The sequence below is a fragment of the Mustela lutreola genome, chromosome 6 (genome assembly GCF_030435805.1).
Source record: "Mustela lutreola isolate mMusLut2 chromosome 6, mMusLut2.pri, whole genome shotgun sequence".
NCBI classification, from domain to species: Eukaryota; Metazoa; Chordata; class Mammalia; order Carnivora; family Mustelidae; genus Mustela; species Mustela lutreola.
Genome location: NC_081295.1, coordinates 52,671,063 through 52,677,324, shown reverse-complemented (window position 1 = coordinate 52,677,324; position 6,262 = coordinate 52,671,063). Strand labels below are relative to the sequence as shown.

At 45.7% G+C, this 6,262-nt stretch overlaps 1 pseudogene; it reads right to left on the bottom strand.

The window, feature by feature from the left end:
• Window positions 1-3,324: 3,324 nt before the first annotated feature.
• On the bottom strand, window positions 3,325-5,847 carry LOC131834591 (E3 ubiquitin-protein ligase TRAF7-like; annotated as a pseudogene).
• Window positions 5,848-6,262: the final 415 nt, after the last annotated feature.

Below are 6,262 nucleotides of genomic sequence, written 5' to 3'. Positions count from 1 at the left end.
ACACTCATTATTCCTGCAACAATTCTTTCTGGGACCATCAGGCCTTTTTCTAAGTACTGTTGTATTTAATTATGGGTCATTGTTAATCAATCCAGAAGTGCTTCTTCAAGTTGGGTGACTGTCAACAATAATTATATATCCTTAAAGAGGTAAGCATTCTCCTTTATTTTATGGCAAAATTTCAGTTGTGCATTTAAAATGTACAAGATAAGGTATAAAGGGGAGTATGTCTTTGCAGATATATTCCTTCATCTGAAATCAGTAGAAATGAGAAATGGTTACCAAAATGAATCAGTTAATATCATAAAGAAACGATTCCATTTGTTAGTACTTTATGTGCATAGATGGCATCTTCCCATCACTTCCTGGAAGTACTATTTTTATTTCTGTTTTACAGATGAGAAAATTGAGGCTCAGAGTTGGTAAGTATATTTCCCAGCTATGTACCTGGGAAAGGTGGACCAGGGTTTTCAACTTAGATATTTCTAATTCCAAAGCCTATGTTCTCTTTATTGCTATATTTGTTTTGTTTTGTTTTGTTTTTTTAAGCAGAAAAACAGATGCTAAGAAAGTAACTGGGGGCACCTGGGTGGCTCTGTGGATTAAAGCCTCTGCCTTCGGCTTGGGTCCTGACTCCAGGGTCCTGGGATCGAGCCCCACATCGGGCTCTCTGCTCCGTGGGGAGCCTGCTTCCTCCTCCTCTCTCTCTCTGCCTGCCTCTCTGACTAGTTGTGATCTCTATCTGTCAAATAAATAGAATCTTAAAAAAAAAAAAAAAGAGTCTCTTATGGCTTGTTTCCCCCTCTCCTTAAAAACAAACAAACAAACAAACAAACAAAAAACAAAGTAACTGATACTCTTCAGACAGATCAGCAACTAATGGGTCCTGGTCACCGGTCCAGTGTGAGTGAGTGTGTGTGAGTGTGTGTGTGTATGCACGCTGGGTGGAGTCTTTATACCAGCAAGCATTCTTGGACACCAGCTGCTCAGAGCCCAGCAATTCAGTTCAATTCTGACACTATCTACCTGGATATAGCCTCAGGTCCCACAGGTTAAACCCTCAATCCTACAAGACCACCCACCCCCCTCACAATTCACAAGCAACTGCAAGTCCAGGTTGTCACCTGAGCTTCTGACTGGCTATAGATTGAAAGTTCCAACAACCCCTCCTTGGCTTCAAAAAATTTGTTAGAGTGGCTCACAGAACTCACAGAAACATTTTGTTTTCTAGATTACCTGTTTATTATAAAACAATATAACCCAGGAACAGAGGGATGCAAGAGATCTATGGGGCAAAGTATGGAGATAGGGCAGAGAATTCTATGCCCACACCAGGTAAGCCACTGTCCCCAGATCTCCACGTGTTCACCAACCTGGAAGCTCTCCAAACCTTGTTTTTTTTGGGTTTGGACAACCAAATGGAGGCTTCATTATATGGGCACAACTGATTAAATCGTTGGTCATTAGTGATTGAACTTAATCTCTAGCCCATTTCCCCTTTCAGGAGGTCAAGGGGGGTAAGATTGAAAGTTCTGATCTTATAATGGCAAGGCTGATTCCCCCCACCCCCACCCTTAGGGGTGTGTGTGTGTGTGTGTGTGTGTGTGTGTGTGTCTCCCTAAGTGACCTCATTAACATAACAAAAACACTATTGTAGCTCTAACCACTTAAGAGATTCAAAAGTGTTTAAGGAGTTCCCTGTTGGAAACCAGGGACAAAGACCAAATAGTTATTTTCTTTTTAAATCACAATATCACAAGATTGAATAAAAAGAGAAGCCAATGATAACTTTAGGAAACAAACTGAGGGTTGCTGGAGGGAAGAGCAATGGGAGGGATGGGAGGGATGGGGTGGCTGGGTGATGGACATTGGGGAGGATATGTGCTACAGTGAATGCAGTGAATTGTGTAAGACTGATGAATTACAGACCTGTACCCGTGAAACAAATAATACACTATATGTTAATTAATAATAAAAAAGAGAAGTTAATGAAAATGCAAGCTCACATCAGAAGTTTGCTGTTTGCATTGATCTTTTCCTTAACATTGCACCTACTAATTTGGACATCATGGGTAAAGTGGCTACACAGGAATCTGGAAAGTTTCCATCTCTGAAATCTTTTCTGTGCTAGATGGACAGCTGTCTGCTTAGCATTCTAGGTTTCTTTTTGCTCACATTGTTGGTTTATCTCTTATGTTCAGATAAGAGTATAAGAGTTCTGAACTCTTAAGTTCAGAAAAGGGTATTCCTGAGGCATTTCCATCACCATCAAAATGTGTGACTCATCAGGAGTGGTTGAACAACTCTTAGAAGAAATGAATCCTAGGAGGGGTAGGTAGGCAGTGCTGTGTTAAATCCTTGATCTTGGGAGGAAGTTCCATTATCTCTGATAAAAACCCAGTGTCCTCCACCATACTTCTGAGTGTCTTAAATCAGTGTCTTTCTTGTTAATAGAAGATTTACACTGCTTAGCTCCGAGAGTTTCCCCTACATTACTACCCATATCTTAGGAAGAAGGGATATAACACACAAAAAGAAGTACAAGGGTAACACCAATTGGGATGTTATCTAAAGTGGGCTCCCATCTTTGGCATTTGCCCTCCAGATCATCTCAGTTTGGTGGGCAGCTAATGACCAAAGGATTAAATAAAAAAGACTGCCTCACCTTGGGCATAATGAGGGGAGAAGCAGCAGATGGAATCTGACAAAAACTGACTGCATAAGGGCAGGAATGGAGGGACATGATTATAGGGCCATGGGAATGAGAGTGTTAATGAGGATATGAATGATAGCAACCCAGGGACAGAGGTCCATCCACCTTCATTATTTTCTCAGAAACTTTCCTGATGAATCCTGATATGGGAGGACTTGAATGATCCCTTCCTCTTCTGCAGACAAAGCGGGCCAGACTCTTAGCACAGAGCTCTCTTCTCTTTCTCCTTCTTGCCCCCTCTGAATCCTTGGTAGTAAATACAGTAATGCAGAATAAACTGAACTATTCCCCCCCTTGGGAGAAAAAATTATAACCTGGACACTATAAAAGCAAGTAATTTAAAAAAATTTTTATTTTAAAGATGTCAATCTGTGTGTATTTTAATATTTTTCATAATCTGTGCAGCTTCTATTCCAGTCAGAAAGTAATCAGTTATATATACAGTCTAAAAACAGTATAAAAGGTGAATTAAAAGACCCACAGTCTATCTGAGGTAGGGACAGATGGGCTGGTCCAGCACTGTATCTGGAAGCTTGGGAAGAGGACCAATGACAGGACCAAGCAGAGAAAGGCTCTCTGCACATAGGGTAGAAAGGAAACTGCCTGCCTGTCTAAGTCTGCTCACCTGTTCCACACACAAGGCAGAAAGAGACCCTGAGACTGTGGCCAGCCTGGCTTGGACTGGCCAAGAAGAAGTCAAGACACAGCCTGGAAGTCCAAACTTTCATAGTGCTATCCACAGCCCTGAGAAGAGCTGGCCCCTGGCACATGGCCAGCCCGGTCACAGTGCACTTGTGATGCAGCAGTCTACATGCTGATCATTTTGCTCACACTCCAGACCCTGAGGGACCTGTCACAGGACATGCTGGAGACAATGGTCTGGTCTGGCATTGAATGACTGTCAGGGCCTACATAGTGCCAATGCAGCCTATTAGGACCCACACCTGTTACTTAGACTTGATGTCTCATGTGTGAATGAGGTTCTGCTAGGTGCCACACTGTGGCCATTCATTATGTCAATATAGTAGATGCTGCTGGTGGTATCTGTAGGACGTCAGTGCAGCGGAGGGTTCAGATGTCCCAGATCTTGATTATCTGGTTAGGAGCCACTGTACATGTAGCTTTGACCAGGGCCTGCACACAATGGTTGAGGCCATGAACTCCTTCTTTAACTTCAGCTTGTTGGGTCGGAGATTCCGGGAATGCAGGAGGAACAATAGAAATGACCACCGGGTCTGCTATCTTCCAGTCCCCCGCCCCCCTCCTGCATGCTTCCTTAACCCTAGACCCTCCCGCCAAAAGGGTGTATGTCCAGGTCATGTCTCCATAGGTAACCCCATACCTATGCAGGAAACGGGAGTATCAGGAGACCTCACCCCATACCTTCTGATCACCAAATATGGATGTGAGCCCATGCCCTGCCTTGGCCTCCCCCGCTAACTCCCTCCCAGTGCAACTTCCCCCACTCCCCTTTCCGGAGTCGAGGAACCTCGCCAGAGGGTGCCCACCTCCTCCCGGTGTGACTTCCTTGGCTCCCCTTCTCCTGAGCCCTGAAACTTCGCTGGAGACTGCTGTTAATAAATCTTGCCTTGCGCCTATCTCCCCTGGTGTCGTGTTTATCTCGCCTATAAAACCTAACGCAACTTAGTGCCCATGTCCCAGACCTGGATGTCCTCAAGAGCTGCTGAAGAGCATGCTGTATGAGGAGACCAGTGTGTATACCAATTGTCTGGGCCTGGGTCACGTTTACCCTATGCAGGTTCTGGATATCCCATATGCTGTATGGTCTTCTGTGCTACTGTCAAGCTTGTGCCCCTGAAGGCAGAGCAATCAGCACAACCCTCCAGCATCTCCTGGCACTTGCAGTTGGTACCAATATCCCACATGTCACCCATGGAGTAGATGCAGAGACACCAGACAGGGCCACTTTGGCCCATGCGGTTTCCTTTGCACTTGAAGGTCTGCTGAGAGTCATAGGATCCTTGGATGCCTGTGTTCAGCCGTGGATTGATGTAGAACAGCTTGTCATTCAACATGGATACGTCCCTCCAGAGCTCCAATTTTAGTATATGTGCTGCCGAAGCGAGCACCCTCCAGAGCTCCATAGGGTCTTCTCTGAGCTCCCTGATTTTAGTCCAGAATATCAAACTTGAGCTTAGGCTCTTCTCCAGCTGGTCAATCTTCTCTGAGATCTTGCCCAAGCACGAAGTGCTGAAAACAGTCCCCTGGTTCTTCTGGGTCAGCACTATGTGTATTTTGTGGAAGCTGTCAGCCTTTTGCTGGAGGAACTCCTTCAGGTTTTCTCAACTCATACATAACCTGGTTTCCCATGAACAGGCACCTGAAAGAGTGGGGATACTCGATGTGCTTGTAATCCTTAAGGGGTCCTTCAGGTTCATCTTGAGGGGGGGATGGCCACTAGGGTTGTTGGAACACCATACAGGCCTGCAGTCACAGCAGCCCTTAGGGTCTTCCCAGGCACTGTGCTTGATGGTGAAGGGGTCCCCACTGGCATCTACCTCAAAGCTGATGGGCTTCCTGCCAGCCACCAGTCGACAGCCATGCCTGCAGTGAAGGAAGAGCTCCCAGATCTACACTCCACTGCAATTTTGTTCACTACCACCATCAACTTGGTGTTTGTGGGACACTTCTTTGACTTTAAGATCCATCTTTGATAAAACATGTGCCTCCACGTGCTGATCACAGGGTCCCTGAACACACTGTAGCAGAGCTGGCAACAGAGCTTCACTGACGGCTGCTCAGCAAACACCAGTGGCTCCAGCTACTCTTCGTACTCTGGCAGCAAGAATGCAGAGTGCAGAGACAGGCTGGACTCTGAGTGTAGGCAGCTGCCAGAGATGGCACAGTATAGCTTGGATGCAGAGTGCAGGGTGCTGGGGACCTGCTGTCTTCCTCAACCTGAGGGAGGCAGGTAAGGGTGCTGGAGGAGTGGGGGGGGGCACGCCATGGTACTCTTTGTGAATGTTGGTCCTATTGGCTTTTACAATGGTAGTGACAGCTGAAAAGGCGGGCCCCAAAGTCTTTTCCATCCTGGTCCCTATGGTGAGATCTGGGGTGGATGGCTTTGTAGGCTTCCCAGAGCAGTTGTAGCAGGTGCCTTTGCCTGACCTCATGCTCATGAGAGGTATTTTGGGCATTTATGTAACGTCCCCTACCTGTGGCCACCGGGAAATAGCAATGCCACCCTCCAGCTTCATCGGGCCCCCTTGACTGCCTCTCTAGAAAGGAACCTGTGTGCATTTTAAAACACAGAATTTTAAAAATAATTATTAGCCACATCTACTAAGAGAATCAACAAGGTAAGTTTGGTATCATTAAGTTATACATATTCCCTTCTACATAAGGTCATGATAAATTTTTTTTTTTTTTTAAATAAGATTTTATTTATTTATTTGTAAGAGAGAGAGAGAGTGAGAGCGAACACAGGCAGACAGAAGGGCAGGAAGAGTCAGAGGGAGAAGCAGGCTCCCTGCAGAGCAAGGAGCCCGATGTGGGACTCGATCCCAGGACGCTGGGATCATGACCTGA